The 18,169-nt window shown below is 44.5% G+C and overlaps 1 protein-coding gene across 1 annotated transcript in view; it reads left to right on the top strand.

The window, feature by feature from the left end:
- MAP3K4 (mitogen-activated protein kinase kinase kinase 4) overlaps window positions 1-18,169 on the top strand; it is a 158,530-nt gene that overhangs the window by 34,197 nt on the left and 106,164 nt on the right. The window lies entirely within an intron of this gene.

The raw sequence follows: 18,169 nt of genomic DNA, 5'->3' as shown, positions 1-18,169 counted from the left end.
AGCCACATGGCATCCTGCCTCGCACACAGTGAGTGATTGATAAATTATTATTATTAATCACAATAAAAGGCAATTATTCTTATGGTTGTTATCAATGTTAAATTACTCCTCTGAAAGGACCTGCAAAACAAAGATATCAGATCCAGTTAGATGGAAGAGAAATAAATTTTAGAAGAACTCTAGGTGAGAAAAGTCTCTGTAATTGAGCACCACATTTAGCTTTGGGTTTCTTGGCAACCAGGGCAATAAAAGGAAATAGGAAGGTTTATATAATAATTGTTATTATTATCGGTAATAAGTAGTCAACTAGAGCAGCTCTGTCCAATTTGCTAACCAGTTACTCCCACATGGGCCTGTTAATGAGTCTCTGAAGTGTGGCTCACGTGAACTCGGATGGGCTGTAAGAGTAAAATACACTGGATTTTAAAGACAAAGTAAAATGTCTCATTTAGAAAATTTTGTATTGATTGCAAGTTGAATTTATGGAGTTTCGGTTATTTGGATTAAACAAGCTATATGAATAAAATTCATTCCACCTACTTCTTTTTACTTGTTCAGTGTGGCTACTAAAAATTTAAAAGTCCATACCTGGCTCACATTTGTGACTTTGTTATAACCCTATTGGAAAATACAGCTTGTAAAAACTCTCATTAATCTAAGTGGAACTTATTTATATTTTATGTATATAAAATATCAATATAATTATGTAACACGTCATTATATAGTTATGATATAGTATAACATCCATGTATTATAAACATACAATATAATAAAATATATAAAATTAACATCTATAATTACATACAATATAATTATTAACGAGTAATAGAAATATAAAATAATGTTATATATTAATTTATTATATACTTTAAACTATTTATACAAGAGACTTTTGATAACAAACAGATAGTATCTTTTTTTTTTTGTCTTTTTGTCCTTTTCTTGGGCCACACTCCACAGCACATGGAGGTTCCCAGACTAGGGGTCTAATTGGAGCTGTAGCCACTGGCCTACACCGCAGCCACAGCAACTCAGATCTGAGCTGCACCTGTGACCTACACCACAGCTCATGGCAACGCCAGATCCTTAACCCACTGAGCCAGGCCAGAAATCGAACCCACGTCCTCATGGATGCTTGTCGGCTTTGCTAACTGCTGAGCCACGACGGGAACTCCAGTATCTTTATCTCTAATTTTTTTTTGGCCACGCTCACAGCATGCAGAAGTTCCCAGGCCAGGGATCAAACCCGTGCCACAGCAGTGACACAAGCAGCTACAGTGACGACACTGGATCCTTAACCCACTGCGCCATGAGGGAACTCCCTCACCTACAGTTTTAAAGCAGATTTGCTACGTATCGTGATGAAGGAGAGGTGTCATGAGAATTGTAGTAGCTGCTGTATGCAGCATGCTTGCTTATGTGCTAGGCACGGTCCTAATTTCTTTTCCGATTGCAATCATTTAAAAATTCATGAGTGGTATGATTATTCTTGCATTACACCAGGCACCCTTGGTAATTGGTCTGAGACATAAAGACATCCGTCTTCTCTTTTTCCCTTCCTCGTTGGTATCCTTCCCAGCTGCAGGCAGGCGCTGGGCCGCACATAGTGGTCAGTGAATCAGTATATAAATAAAAATCTCACTGGTGCCTGACTCCCCTATGTCATTCAGCATCTCTGTGAGCTAGAGTTTTTTCCAAAGCTCGGTGACAGCAGGACGCTTAAAAGTCTACAAAATGTGGGCATAAATTGTCACCTGAAACTGTGTTGTGGCTTGAAGTCTGCAGGAAGAACGCGGCATCAGAAGTGAGGCGAGGAGTTCCCGTCGTGGCGCAGTGGTTAACGAATCCGACTAGGAACCATGAGGTTGCGGGTTCAATCCTGCCTTGCTCAGTGGGTTAAGGATCCAGCGTTGCTGTGAGCTGTGGTGAAGGTTGCAGACGCAGCTCGGATCCTGCGTTGCTGTGGCTCTGGCATAGGCCGGTGACTCCAGCTCCGATTCAACCCCTAGCCTGGGAACTTCCATGTGCCGCGGGAGCGGCCCAAGAAATGGCAAAAAGACAAGACAAAAAAAAAAAAAAAGAAGTGAGGCGAGTGCTTGGACAGACCTCCCATCCCCCCAGGCTCAGCAGTGCTCTGGCCAGACCTGAGAGTTACAATAACTAAAGAATTAGCTATTTCCTATGGGTAGAAAACATCTCTAAATTTTCCAAAATGCTCATATATTTTAAAGAAACTTATTCAGCCTGTTTGGACTCTGAATCCATTATTAAAAAAAAAAAAAAATTCACGTTCCTATTGTGACTCAGCTGGTTAAGAACCTGACTCAGATCCAGGTTCAATCCCTAGCCTCAATCAGTAGGTTAAGGATCCGGTGTTGCTGCAAGCTGCAGCAGAGGTTGCAGATGTGGCTTGGATCCCACGTTGCTGTGACTGTGGCGTAGGCTGGTAGCTGCAGCTTGGATTCGACCCCTAGCGTGGAAACTTCCATATGCTGCAGGTGTGTCTCTAAAATTAAAATAAATAAATAAATAAACTCAAAGAATAAATGGTTTTTATGCAAGAGGCAAAAGTGTAAAAAAGAGTAAATGAGGAATTCTCCTGTGGCTTAGCAGGTTAAGGAACCGGCGTTATCCCTCCTGCCGTATAGGTTTCTGCTGGTGGCGTGGGTTTGATCCCTGGCCCAGGAACATCCATATGCCATGAGTGTGGGGGAAAAAAAGGAGTAAATGGATCTGATCTCTTATCTCCAACCCTCTACAGCCCACTGGGACCAGGAGGAGAAACTGGACTTGAGGGTTTTAAAATGTGATTGCAAGTCAAAAAGAGAAAGTTGTGCCCAGCTCTGCATGCGAATTGCAAGAAGGGCCAAGAACATACCCTCTTGAGAGTTTCACAGACGGCAGAGAAGGAAAACTTAGAAATCATTTAAAAGAGACGGTCAAAGGTGATGACAGGTTTGGAAACAGGTCTAAAGAGCGAAGAATATGGTAGCGGTGTTATTTTTCCCAAGGGAAAGAGAGGCAGTTGGTAACGATTGAGAACCCAGAACAGTGTTAGTACAGAGCAGGATCCCATCTGCCCTGATGGGACTTCGTGTGGATTTCAGCTTAAAGCTACGAGAGAATTTCCTCAGTCGGTGCTGTAAGCCAGTGGTCTAGCCGGCAAAGGAAGGGGAAGGATCTTTCTGGAAGTCCTTCAGCAGGCTGATGCCTGGGCTACCTGTGAAAGTCTGGGGTGTTCTTGGTTCATTGACTGTGGAGCAGAAGCGTCAACATAGTTGCCATCCCTAGAAAAAGTGATTGAATTAGGTGTTTAGACAACAGCTTTCTCAAATCAGACCCTTTAGTCACAGCTTTGTCATTCTCCGGAAAAAAAAAAAAACATTTATTGAGAAAATAAGATAATAGAGTAAATAGACAACCTACAAGAACTTACTGCCTAGCCCAGGGAACCATACTCAATATCTCATCATGATCGATAATGGAAAGAGCCTAGGAGTTCCCTGGTGGCCTAGTGCTAAAGGATCTGGCATCGTCACTGCTGTGGCTCAGGTCACTGAGATGGCACAGGTTCCATCCCTGGCCTGGGAACTTTTGCATGTTGCAGGTGTGCTCCCCCCCCACCAAAGACTCTAAAAAAGAACATATATATGTATATGTATAACTGAATCACTTTGCTGTATACTTGGAACTAACACAACATTGTAAATCAACTATATTTCAATAAAAAGTGTTTAAAAGGAGAGGGAAAATGAAATACAGAGGTTCAGAGACTGGTTCTTGATTTTGCAAATGAGTGGATATCCAGGGTCATGAAGAAAGCCCCTCACATTAAACCCAAGGCTTTTCCTCGAGACTGTGAGACTCTTTGAGGGAATACTTTTTTTTTTGTCTTTTCTGGGGGTGCACCCACGGCATATGGAGGTTCCCAGGCTAGGGGTCTAATCGGAGCTGTAGCTGCCGGTCTATACCACAGCCACAGCAACTCAGGATCTGAGCTGTGTCTGCCACCTACACCACAGCTCAGAGCAACGCCGGATCCTTAACCGTGGCCAGGGATCGAACCCACAACCTCAGGGTTCCTAGTCAGATTTGTTAACCACTGAGCCACGATGGGAACTCCAGGAATACATTTCGAATATCAAGCTTTCTGAATTGCAGCGTATGTCCTCATTCCAAACTCCTTGCGCTTAACTCGCATAAGAGCACTTGCAGTGATGAGGTGCGTGTCCCAAATGTCCTCGTGGCCACTGTTCAACTGCCCTGCGTTGGGTCCTGAGGTCTGCAGCCCGGAGGACCCACCTTAATGCAAATGGTCCTGGCACCAGATTTTGCAGCTTAAAAGCCACCATGGTTGATTCCTTTCAACGAACTACATCATCTTATCTCCCAGTACAAATAGTCCAGCAAAGCCACTATCGCTCAGGATTTTAACACTATGAAGAATCGAAGCATCTACCATGCTTGGATACTTGAATAGGTTTTAATAGCTACAAATGTGGAAGACTGAGAGTTTAGAAATCCATTTCCAGCAGACAGCATGAACCGCTCCTAACACCTCCTATCCATGGCTCACTTTGATCCATGCACTGGAAGTGGCTCTTAGGTACTTTAGGCTGGGATAAAGTGGATCGTTAAAACATCCATGGTGAGTTAAGGAAAGAACATTGTCAGCCTCAGAGCACAGAACAAATCACAATTTAAGACGAGCATTAGAGACCTGGCCTGGTCATGGTTACAGTCATGGACATGTTGCGTGGAGGATAACAAAGATTTCAGAGACCCTGACGTTTCCAGCCTGGGTAGTCGGGGCACCCTGGGATGAGTTAAATTGAGGTGCTTTTTATTTGTTGGAAATTAGAACACGCACAAGGCCGATTGTGATTGGTTTTGATGGGCACGTAGATAAAACCCTCAGGCCTTCACCTTTGGAGCCTCCAGCTCATGACTGATCACAGCTGCTGACGTCGGTGACTTCCCGGTCCCTCTCTGAGATGCAAGGCGCTAACAGCTGCCCGGATGTGGTGCCCCATGAGGTCCGAGCCCAGTGCTTTGCCACGGGACTGTCTATGGCGTGAAGGCTGTGCTCCCAGAAGTGGCCGCGCTGGCTGAGAACGCTGGGCCCAGGGAGGGGCCTGGCGAGGCTGAGGACTCTGTCACGGAAGAGGTGATGGGCTAGATCCAGAAGGGCGGGCAGAGAGCAGGGCAGACACTTATCGCCTGCCACTGTCACTTAGATGCTATCATATCTCCCGAGCAGATGGCACACTCTGAGGCGAGCTTGACTTTCTCCCTGTGACCAGCACAGAGCCTGCAAACAGTAGGTGAATAATCATCTCCCCGGAATGAGGACAAGCACATGAAAAAATGCTCAACATCCCTGATTATTAGACAAATGCAAATCAAAACGACCACGAGATACCACCTCACACCAGTCAGCATGGCCATCATTCATAAGTCCACAAATAGCAAGTGCTGGAGGGGGTGTGGAGAAAAGGGAACCCTCTCCACTGTTGGTGGGAATATAAGCTGGTACAGCCACTATGGAGAAGAGGATGGAGGTGCCTTAGAAATCTATACATAGAACTATCATATGATCCAGCAATCCCACTCTTGGGCATAGATCCGACAAAACTTTCCTTAAAAAAGACACATGCCCCCGCATGTTCACTGCAGCACTGTTCACAATAGCCAAGGCATGGAAACAACCCAAATGTCCATCGAAAGACGATTGGATTAGGAAGATGTGGTATATATAACACAATGGAATACTACTCAGCCATAAAAAAGCATGACATAATGCCATTTGCAGCAACATGGATCGAAGTAGAGACTCTCATACTGAGTGAACTAAGTCAGAAAGAGAAAGACAAATACCATATGATATCACTTATATCTGGAATCTAATATACAGCACAAATGAACGTTTCTACAGAAAAGAAAATCATAGATGGAGAATAGACTTGTGGCTGCCCCGGGGGAGAGGGAGGGAGTGGGAGGGATCAGGAGCTTGGGGTTATGGATGCAAACTATGGCTCTTGGAATGGATTTACAATGAGATCCTGCTGTGTAGCAATGAGAACTATGTCTAGATACTTACATCGCAACACAACAATGGGAGGAAGAAGAATGTATACATGTATGGGTAACTTGGTCCCCATGCTGTGCAGTGGAAAATAAATAAATAAATAAAAATAAGGGGGTGTATTAATGTGCAATTATTGGAATTGCTAGTGTTGGTAATGAGGCATCTTTTAAGATCCTATTAGTCCCTCTAAACTTTTCAGTGCCTGTAGTCGAGATAAAGCCAGAGGTCTCTAATGCTTATCTTAGGTTATTTGTTTTATGCTCTGATGTTGACAATGTTTTCTTTCTTTCTTTCTCTTTCTTTTTTCCTTTCTAGGGCTGCACACATGGCATATGAAAATTCCCAGGCTAGGGGTCGAATTGGAGCTGCAGCTGCTGGCCTACACCACAGCCACAGCAAAGCCAGATCCAAGCCGAGTCTGCAACCTACACCACAGCTCATGGCAACGCCGGATCCTTCACCCACTGAGCAAGGCCAGGATTGAACCCGTGTCCTCATGGCTACTTGCTGGGTTTGTCACTGCTGAGCCACAATGGGAACGCCTGACAATGTTCTTTCCTAAACTCAACATGAGTAGTTTTTTCTTTTTCTTTTTTTTCTTTTTAGGGCCTTACTCTCAGCATATGGAGATTCCCAGACTAGGGGTCTAATCAGAGCTAACATCTGCCAGCCTACACCATAGCCACAGCAACACTGGATCGTTAACCCACTGAGCGAGGCCAGGAATCAAATCTGCAACCTCATGGTTCCTGGTCAGATTTGTTTCTGCTGTGCCACGATGAGTAGTTTTTTTCTTTTAATTTTGTTGAGGTGTAGTTGATATACAATGTGTTAATTTCTGCTGTAGAGCAGTGTGACTCAGTTAGACATGCATGTTCTTTTTCATATTTGTTTCCATTATGGTTTTTCAAGGGATATTGAATATATTTCCCTGTGCTGTACAGTAGGACCTAGTTGTTTCTATATTCCATGTATAATAGTTTGCTAACATGAGTAGTTTTTGCTTTGTTTTGTTTTATCTTTTTAGGGCCATACCTGCAGCATATGGAGATTCTCAGGCTAGGGGTCAAATTGGAGCCGCAGCTGCCACCCTATGCCACAGCCATAGCAATGCCAGATCTGCGTCTACCACCTACACCAAAGCTTGTGGTAATACCAGATTTTTAAACCACTGAGTGAGGTCAGGGATTGAACCCGCATCCTCATGGATACTGGAGTTCCCATCGTGGCTCAGCGGTTAACAAACCTGACTTCTATCTCAATCCAAAATCCCTAAGAGCTGCTTCCAGGAAAGGGGGGCTGATTTGCAAGGCACACCCTAGAGGACCCGGCTGAGGGGATTTTTTTTTTTTTAATGTTAATAATTAGGAGTTCCCATGGTGGTGCAGCAGAAATGATTCCAACTAGGAACCATGAGGTTGCGGGTTCGATCAGTGGGTTAAGGATCCAGCGTTGCCATGAGCTATGGTGTAGGTCGCAGACGCAGCTTGGATCTGGTGTTGCTGTGGCTGTGGTGTAGGCTGGCGGCTACAGCTCCGGTTCAAACCCTAGCCTGGGAACTTCCATATGCCATGGGTGTGGCCCTAAAAAGAAAAAAGAAAAAAAAAATCCTGCTAAAACCTAATGTAAACAGCTGCTTTTTCACGTAGGCACCTCGTAAGTCACTCCTCTACTGCAGTGCAGGTGCATTGGTCCTCCAGTTCCCCCAGGCAGGCAGATTTTTTGTCTCCTGGCTGTTGCCATGTTGGTTCCATCCCACTGCAGGCACTTTTCCTCAGGACCACACAGCTTCCCGATGCTCCTGCAGTGATCTCCTGGCGTGGTTGTAGGTCCTCGAAGATGCCATGAAATCCAGATGTATTGTTTCCCAGGGCTGCACAACAAAGTTCCCCAAACTGAAGGGTCCCAAAGAAGAGACACGGACGCTCTCACAGTTCTGGAGGCCGGAAGTCCACAATGGAGGTAGACACGCTTTCTCTGAAGGCTCTAAGCAAGAGTCCTTCCTGCCTCTTGGCAGCGTCTGGTATTTGCCTGCCATTGTTGGCTCGTGGATGCCTCACCGCTCCAGCCTCTGTTTTCACGTGGCCATCCCTCTGTGCCTGCCTGGCTTTGTGGCTGTTCTACTCTTCGTATAAGGATGCCATTAAGAATGCATTAAGGCCAATCCCACTCCAGTTGGGCCTCATCTTAATTGACATCCTGAATGTACCTGCAAAATCCCATCTCCAAAGAAGGTCACGTTCACAGGTGCAGGGGTTAGAACATGATCTTTTTGGTGGACACGACAACGCACCACACCAGGGGCTGAATTATCTGCTTGAAATGGACACCTCCTTCTTTTCCCTTGGTTGTTTTCTTTTTCTTTTTTTTTTTTAATTTTTTTTTTTTTTTTGGTCTTTTTTGCTATTTCTTTGGGCCGCTCCCGCGGCATATGGAGGTTCCCAGGCTAGGGGTCGAATCGGAGCTGCAGCCCCCGGCCTACGCCAGAGCCACAGCAACGCGGGATCCGAGCTGTGTCTGCAACCTACACCACAGCTCACGGCAACGCCGGATCCTTAACCCACTGAGCAAGGGCAGGGACCGAACCCACAACCTCATGGTTCCTAGTCGGATTCGTTAACCACTGCGCCACGATGGGAACTCCTCTTGGTCGTTTTCTTGACGCACACGTCTGTTGGCTCTCTGAGCAGTTTTATATCCTCACAGTTCAACATGTGGTCCCCTCGGGCGGGCAGCATCCACAGCACTTAGAAGATGGTTAGAAATGCAGATTCTCAGGGCCTACCCCGAGCCCACTGATTTGGGAATCTGCATTTAACAAGATCTCCAGGTGATGGACAAACACTTCAAATTTTGAAAAGTAGTGCCTGAAAAAAAAGGTTCCCTGGCCTTCCATACGAGTAAATGATTCTGCTGTGAACATGGAATGTCCTTATTTAAATAGGAAAATTAACCAACTCCACATTCTTTTCTTAAACATCTTCTAATTTCATTTTGACATGTATTTGAAGTAAAAAGGTTCTAAGATTACGATTTCAGTTCTCTGATGAGTTTAATCAAAATTATCAAGTAAGCCATTGTAAGAAAAATCTTCCAATGGAATTACCTGCAGCCTCTTTCACTCTAGTCTGGAGGGAGTGAGAAGATGATTAATTTGGGGAAAAAAAATTAAGATTTTTTTTGTTGTTGTTGCCATTTGGGGAGAAAACCACAAAACAGCTGTTCTTAACTGTCAAACATTTATTTTATGTGATCTTAGCTGGAACATTGGATAAATGTGTTAGGGAGGCAGCTTTAGAATTATTGCAAACATTGGTTTCCTAAGAAGAAGAGTTGTCAAAATACAGAATAGAGCGCTTTATGAAACTGGGATGTTCAAGCCTTGGACCCTTTTGTGATGGATGAAGAGAAACACATTGTTCTGAAAAGACAGGTTAGAATGTTTCCAACTCAAGATGTCAAATGCTGTTGCAAAACTCCTCTGAGACCACCAACCGCAGAAGCCTGGCTCCCTGACGTTTTGGAACTTATTTCTGCCCTTTGGTTATGAGTCCGTTGGCGCAAAATATTTCTGATGTGCATGAGAGTCATAAAATCTCAGTAAACTCCATTTCAGTATTTAGCCACTACTACTGTTCTCTTACTTCAGCCAGAATAATCTAAGAGCCTTTTTCATCTGTAGATGTGTACGTGGACAGACTCAAAGAACCCAAAGAGCCATTAAGATTCTCCACTGTCAGTATAAGAATCCAGGTTATTTCTGTTCTTTCTAATACTTTTTGTCACTTAAAGCCTCATATGATCTGAGTTGACATTGCATTTTACCCCTGATGCTGAATGTCTAGTTTATATAGTTTTTCTTCCATATCCGTGTCTTTCTTTAGAACATCTGTTACCCTTTAAAAAATATCTTGGAGTTCCCCTTGTGGCCCAGCGGTGAGGAACCCAACTCGAATCCATGAGGATGTGGGTTCGATCCCTGGCCCCTCTCAGTGAGTTAAAGGATCCAGTGTTGGCATGAGAAGTGGTGTAGGTCGAAGATGCAGCTCAGATCCTATACTGTGGCTCCAATTTGACTTCTAGCCTGGGAATTTCCATATGCCACAGGTGTGCCCCCCCAAAAAAAATTTTGCCTTTCGGAGTTTCTTGAAGGCTCCGGTGTTGTCACTGCAATGGCACGGGTGTGATACTGGAGCAGGAACTTCCACATTACTGTGGGCATGGCCAAATATATATTTTTTAAATCAGCATTTTGATGCTTCTTAGAATGTATTTATACCACAATAATTGTCGTTCCAAATTAGATCCATCCATCCATCCATCCATCCATCCATCGCGTTCATTTTTTAACAGACATTTTACTGAACGTATACTATGTGCAGAATTTTATTCTAGTGCTGAAGATACAGTCGTAGCGAAAATATTGCCTGCTCTTGAGAAGGTCACAGGATGAGAAATACACATGTCATCAACCAAATATAGAGATGCAGATTATGCTAAACTGCAGGTTTGCCCAAGATGTATGGGGGCCTTCGGGAGCGCACCTCACCTCAGGTTAGGGGAGGCTGGCTGGAGCTCAGAGAAGACTTCCCGGAGCGGGTGGGAGACCACTGAACAGCACTGAAAGGTGAGGCGACACTGCTGCGTGGAAGTGGAGGCAGACGCCTGCGGGCCGGTTCTCTGTGCTTGGTTCCGAGTTGCGTGCAAATCTATGTGTCGTGATTTGGAGGGATGTGAAAATAAGCCAGGAACTGCAAGCATCACAGTTCTCTAAAACTCACACCTGACATCTGAAAGAGAAGCGAAACGATGAGAATCAGGCCAGTTTTGGGGATGTTTTGGTGGGGAAACGACGGAAGGTTTTGGCTAGCAAGAAGAGTGGACTTGTTCAGAGAGGCCGTTGTTTAAAGCCGCCGTTCCTCCCACAGCAGGATGGGGGCGGATGGAGAAGTCAGAGCAGAGATGCTGTGCTGGCGGGGTCTTCACTGCCTGAGCTTCCAGAAGGAAGCCGCGCGGAGGGCTCTTCACCCCCCGGGATGTCTGCTAATGCCTCTCCCAGCCTCCAGAATCCAGCTTTTTCTAAGTCGGAGGCCACTTCCTTCCCTTTATTAGTTTCATTCACACTATTGGAACCACTGAAAAAAGACAGACAGTAACGTTTTGTCCTTTGGTGACTGATTCAGAGCCCTGGTGGGAGTGGGGGTGGGGGCTCCCTTTAGATCCTTTGTTTGCACGAAGAAGCTCTTCTGAAATAGAGGATGATTTGTGTCCTGGTGGAGAAATAAGAAAACCAGTCAAATCACCTCTCAGGAAAAACCAAGCATTACCTGTATCTACCTTCCTACTATTAACAGAGACAGACCCACTTAAATGTTACAAGAACCATTTAAAACATGTGGCAACTAATTATCTTTTGTACGTGTCCATTTTTTTGTTGCTTTTTGTCTTCTCCCCTCCCTCCCTCCCTTCCTTTTTGGCTGCACCCACAGCAAACAGAAGTTCCCAGTGAGGGATCGAACCTGAGCCACAGCAGTGACCACACCAAGTCCTTAATTGCTAGGCCACCACCAGAGAACTCCATTTTTTTGTGTGTTTATTTATTTATTTTTGCTTTTTAGGGCCACACCTGCAGCATATGGAGGTTCCCAGGCTAGGGGTCGAATAGGAGCTGTAGCTGCGGCCTGCACCACAGCCACAGCAACTCAGGATCCAAGCCGCATCTTCGACCTACACCAGAGCTCACGGCAACACCGGATCTTTAACCCAGTGAGGGAGGCCAGGGATTGAACCTGTGTCCTCATGGGTGCTAGTCAGGTTCATTACCCACTGAGCCATGGCAGGAACTCCTAAAAATTGTTTTTAAAGTGAAAATTAAATTAATTGTTTTAAATTGAAATATAGTTGATTTACAATGTTGTGCTAGTTTCAGGTGTACAGCGAAGTGCTTCAGTTTTATATATAAATGTGTATATATATTTTTATGATTTTTGTTTTTTCCATTATAGTCAATTTACAGTGTTCTGTCAGTTTCTACCATACAGCAAAGTGACCCAGTCATACATACATATATGTATATTCTTTTTCTCACATTATCCTCCGTCATGCTCCATCACAAGTGACAAGATAGAGTTCCCTGTGCCGCACAGCAGGATCTCATTGCTTATCCACTCCACATGCCATAGTTTGCATCTATTAACCCCAGACTCCCAGTCCATCCCACTTCCTCCCTCTCCCCCTTGGCAACTACAAGTCTGTTCTCCAAGTCCATGAGTTTCTTTTCTGTGGCAGTTCATTCGTGCCGTATATTAGATGCCAGATATAAGTGATATCACATGGTATTTGTCTTTCTCTTTCTGACTTCACTTAGTATGGGAGTCTAGTTCCATCCATATATATATTATTTTCAGATTCTTTCCGCTTATAAGTTATTATGGAATGTTGAGTGTAGCTCCCTGTGCTGTACAGTAGGTCCTTGTTGGTTAGCTATTTTATATATAGTAGTATGTATACATTCATCCCAAACTTCTAGTTTATCCTTCCCTTCCGTTCCCCTTTGATAACCGTGTTTGCTTTCCGTGTCTGTGGGTCTGTTTCTGTTTTGTATATAAGTTCATTATATCATTTTTTTAGACTCCGCAAATAAGCAGCACCATATGATATTTGTCTTTCTCTGACTGACTTCGTGGGAGATCATCTCTAGTCCGTCCATGTTGCTACAAGTGGCATTATTTTCTTCCCTTTGATGGCTGAGTAATATTTGGTACAATCACTATAGAGAACAGGATGGACGGCCTTAAAAAACTAAAAATAGAACTACCATATGATCCTGTAAGCCACTCCTGGGCATATATCTGGAGAAAACCGAAATTTGAAAAGATAGGGAGTTCCTGCATGGCTCAGTGTAACAAATCCGACTAGGATTCATGAGGATGCCGGTTGATCCCTGGCCTCACTCAGTGGGTAAAGGATCTGGCGTTGCCTGAGCTGTGGTGTAGGTCACAGATGTGGTTCAGAGCCTGCGTTGCTGTGGCTGTGGTATAGGCCGGCAGCTGTAGTTCCAGTTTGACCCCTAGCCTGGGAACTTCCATATGCCGCAAGTGTGGCCCTAAAAAACCAAATAATAACAACAATAATAATAATAATTAATAAAAGGTACATGCACACCAATGCTCATAGAAGCACTATTTACAATAGCCAAGACATGAAAGCAGCCTAAATGTCCATTGATAGATGAATAAAGAGATGTGGTATATTTATACAATGGAATATTTTTGTGTTTTACTAAATAGGTAGAAATAGATATCATAGCATCCTTTTGGGGGAAAAAATTGATGCATGAAACACCCAGCATAGGTTTTCCTCGCTAAGGGAGAGGTTTTTCTTGCTCTGTAGGATTGGGCCTTTCTCTGTGCATGCTGGAGTGAAAACGAATCACCCCCTCTGGTCAGGAGTAAATTGGGATTTTGCACTCCGTCTTTCTGCCTCTGCAGAGCTGTCAAGGAGCCACCAGAGGAGAGGGCAGGCTGGTGAAGTCCTGTCTGAGCTCTGGCAAAGGAATCCGGGGGAAAGCTCACGATACCACGGGGAAGGGAGAAACTTATTCCAAGGAAAATGTGGCACCATCTCCTAAGAACTTAAAAACCATAGCCTTGGAGTGTTTTGTATTTCTTTCTTTTTAAACAAAGACATAACCCTATTTGCAGCATAGCTTGCCACAATCATTCTTTTGAATCGTTTTGCAGCAAAACCCATAAAATTGACTTTCTGCTAATACACTAGCCTTGATAAGATGCTAAATCACTATAATGATGCCTTAACACAGAAACACAGATGCATAGATAGATATCAGTATCTATATTGGCTTAAGATTTCATTATAGGAGTTCCGGTCGTGGCCCAGCGGAAACGAATCCAACTAGGAAGCATGAGGTTGCGGGTTTGATCCCTGGCCTTGCTCAGTGGGTTAAGGATCTGGCATTGCCGTGAGCTGTGGCGTAGGGCATAGATGTGGCTTGGATCCCAAGTTGCTGTGGTTGTGGTGTAGGCCTGCAGCTGTAGCTCCAAATGACCCCCAGCCGGGGAACCTCCATATGCTGTGGGTTCAGCCCTAAAAAGCAAATAAATAAATAAAAGTTTAAATAAATAAACAATAAAAGTTTAAATTAAAAAAAATTTCATTATAGCCATAGTGTGTGTCAACATTGGTCCTGAAACTAGGGGCAAGCAAAGTTAAGAATGTTCGGTAGCTTAATCTAAAGCGCATGTTTAGTGGAATTTTCATCTGGCATTTGTAACTCATTTTAGAGAAACGCAATGTTGTACAGCAGGAATGATCACAACCTCGTAAATCAACTAAACTTCAATAAAACTTCAAAAAAGAAATTTAACAAGGGCTATGTGCATTCAGTATTGAGGACAGAGTGAGAGGCAGTCCTCTGGAGATTTTGTTGTCATTGGTTTTTTTTTTTTTTTTATCGTTTTGTTTTGGTTTTTGGCCGCACCCGCAGCATAAGGAAGTTCCTGGGCCGGGGATCAGACCCTAGCCACATCGGTGATCTGAGCCATAACAGTGATAATGCCAGATCCTTAACCTCTAGACCACCAGGGAACTCCTATTGTCATTGTTTTTAAGACCATGATTAGACGCAATGAGATCAGCCATGTACTAATTGGCGTGAAATTTAGGGCAAAAATCTAATTATAATAATAGTTCATTAATGCTAAAAAAAAGTCCTGCTTCTGAAAGCAACAGTTTTTACTGAGTTCCTCCAGAATATTCCCATGGTGGTCAGGAGTCAGTGGTGGCTGGCCCCAAGCCTCGGACACTCCTGTAGAGCAGGACTCTCTGGAGGGGAGGGAGCTGTGAGGGTCTGAGTGGGGGCAAAAGTCATGCACTTTAACTGACCAATTAGTACCAGGTAAATTAGGTTCCTACACGTGATGCTCAACGTCCTTTTGTTTGGTTCCTGCTGAAACAGACAGTACCCTCAGGTAGAAATGAAAACAGCAACAAGAAGTCCCTTGGATGCTGTCTGGGTTTGGTGAGCGTTTCTGTGGGGGTGCTTGTGTGTCCCTGTCCCCTGCCTCCAAGCTGGGCCGCACAGCTGGTTGCAACACTGGCATCAAAGGATACATGGTATAGTGCCTTTTTTTTTTTTTTTTTTTTTGTCTTTTTGACTAGGGGTCTAATCAGAGCTGTAGCTGCCAGCCTTCGCACAGCCACAGCCACGCAGGATCAGAGACACGTCTGTGACCCACACCACAGCTCACGGCAACGCCGAATTCTTAACCCACTGAGCGGGGCCAGGGATCGAACCCACAACCTCATGGTTCCTAGTCGGATTTGTTAACCACTGAGCCACAACAAGAACTCCATGGTATAGTGCTATTGAGAGAAGAGGGATGCGTTTGATTACATAACATTGTGAAACTTCTAAGACGTCTTCCAAGAAGGATTCCAGCTGGGAAGACTGGAAAGGAAAATTAAGAAAACTGGACTCACAGGAAGCTGGGAGAGGCTTTGCTGAGTTTTCTTCACACAATAGCATTGAATTAATGTGTATGTAATAGGTTTATTAAGATAAAATCAGTCTATCCCTTTTGAACAAATATTTAAAAATCACCATTTGAAAGGATGCCAATTCTTAGGCTGTGGGAGTGCCCACATCTCATTACTGCCCTTGGGAGTGCATGCCACCAGTTAAGAGGTGGCCTCTAAGAAGCAGGCACAGGAGTTCCCGTTGTGGCACAGCGGAAACCAACCTGACTGGTATCCCTGAGGATGTGGGTTCCATCCCTGGCCTGGTTCAGAAGGTTAAGGATCCGGTGTTGCCGTAGGCTGTGAGCTGCGGTGTAGGTCACAGACGTGGTTTGGATCCTGCGTGGCTGTGGCTGTGGTGTGGGCCGGCAGCTGCAGCTCCGATTTGACCCCTAGCCTGGGAACTTCCTTGTGCCGCAAGTGCAGCTCTTAAAAAAAAAAAAAAAAAAAAAAAGGAAGCAGGTACAGCTTAGACTGGAAAGGGGCCTCCGAGTAGCAGAACTATGTCTGTCGGGAACATTTGAAGAACTCAAAACCTCCAGTACGAAGTTTATTCTGACGGCAATGAGATGTCACTGAAATGAATGAGAGAAGAGTGACGTGTTTAGATGGTGATGCAGAAAGGTTATGGTGGCTGCGCTGTGAGAACAGACTGGGCTGGGGAGTGGGCACCCTGACAGGCCCGAGACGGTCGAGATTATCTGGGTGAGATGCAACACGGTGGCAGTCAGGGAGGCTGGGCAGAAGTGAACGGATTCCCAGGGGGAGGGAGCGTGTGACAGGCTGTGGATCCATCAGTGAGGGGCCAGTGCATGGGGGTGAAGGGTGCTTTCAGGTCAGCAAGTCAGGGAACACAGGCCTGCGGCAGGTGTGAGGTTGCCGCGGGTAAGAGGGAAATACATGCAGTGCAATGGAATACTGCATTGCTGACACGGAGTGGCTAGAAGAGAACACAAATACAGGAGATGAAACTAACTTGAACGAAGAAAAAATTCATAGCACTTAAAATGAATGTTTAGCACTGGTTAACTAAGGTGTCTACTTGCCATCCATGATGACAAGTATAAATTTGCTTGATTTCTGCTAAAACAGCAGCACCCTTGAGTGGAAATTAAACAACAAAGCACACATCTCTCAAATGCTGGTCTCTTTATCAACTATCATAGATTCATAAGCTGGAGACCTGAGGGCAGGCCCCAGGATGACTTTATTCTGATCAATCTAGGTAACAGCACTGATCCATCCAGCCTCCTCCTACAGGCTTACTTTTCTCCATAGCAGTTACCACCCGCTGATGAGCTAAGCATTTGCCTGTATATTTGTTTTTCTTCGGTTCTCTCTCTCTCTCTCTCCCCCTTACTCAACTAGGATGTTGGCTCTACCAAGAAAAGACTTGGCCTGTCATGCTTACCTCTATATCCACAGTGGCTGGCTCCGTTTCTGGTACATGTATGCATTTAATAAGTTTGCTGAATGAATGCTGTGGAATAAATAAAATGAGTGTAAATTTGGAAATTCAGAACTATCTGGTCATACAGATGCTCTTGAGAGTTCCCGCTGTGGTGCAGTAGGTTAAGAATCGGACTGCAGTGGTTCCAGGTGCTGTGGAGGTGCAAGTTTGATCTCCCACCCTGTGTAGTGGGTTAAAGGATCAAGTGTTACTGCGGCGGTGGTATTGGCTGCAGCTTGGATTCAGTCCCTGGCCATGGAACTTCCCTATGCCTTGGTATGTCCATTCAAAAAAAAAAAAAAATGCAGATTATCTTAATAAAGAAAATAGGCTGAAAAAGTTCTGAAACTACAGGGAAATTTTTGTGACCTACTTAGAGTACAACATAGCTAATTTCACGTACGTATGTGAAAAAGACAAATATGCATATGCAGTACAGTGTATTTTTGAGTGCAATATAGCTAACTGGCCTTTAAGTATAATCATATTTAAATTTTTTCATCTTGGTCAGTTTTCTTACCAACAGTTAATTTAAACGTGTATTTTCCATACTCAAGCTCCAGGGAATAAGCTCCTGAAAACCAGCACATTTGAATGAATAGAAATGTGCATAATTCTAAATGATGCTGTTTGTTTGTTCTTTTGGCCCTGCCTGGGCATGCAGAAGTTCCTGGGCCAGTGATCAAACCCATGCCACAGCAGCGACCCCAGCCTCTGCGGTGACAATGCTTGGCCAGGAGGGAACTCATTTCTTAAATGATGCTGTTTTCGAATTAACTCTGGACTTCACCCTGAGGGAATTTTGTAAATGTTCGGAACTTAAAACTGTGAAGCCTCAATTGCTCTCTGGGTAAGGGTGCGGTGGAATTTCAACGGTATTTCTGCAGCTCTGAAATCATCCTTAGAACTCCTTTTCCCTCCAGTGTAGGAGCACTGCGGCCCGAGCTTCGGGAAGAGCAATACTCTGAGGTTAGATGGTTAGATCGGTGTTCTTTCCTGCCGTGCTGATTGGAAGGTGACTTTAATGTTCCGCGTGGCCAGAGTCTTTGTTTAAATAGTCTCAAAACCCCCGGGTTTTACGTGTGTTGAAGATG

Source organism: Sus scrofa, chromosome 1, assembly GCF_000003025.6.
Source record: "Sus scrofa isolate TJ Tabasco breed Duroc chromosome 1, Sscrofa11.1, whole genome shotgun sequence".
NCBI lineage: Eukaryota > Metazoa > Chordata > Mammalia > Artiodactyla > Suidae > Sus > Sus scrofa.
The sequence above is the reverse complement of the archived record's forward strand: the minus strand, read 5'-3'. Positions and strand labels throughout refer to the sequence as shown.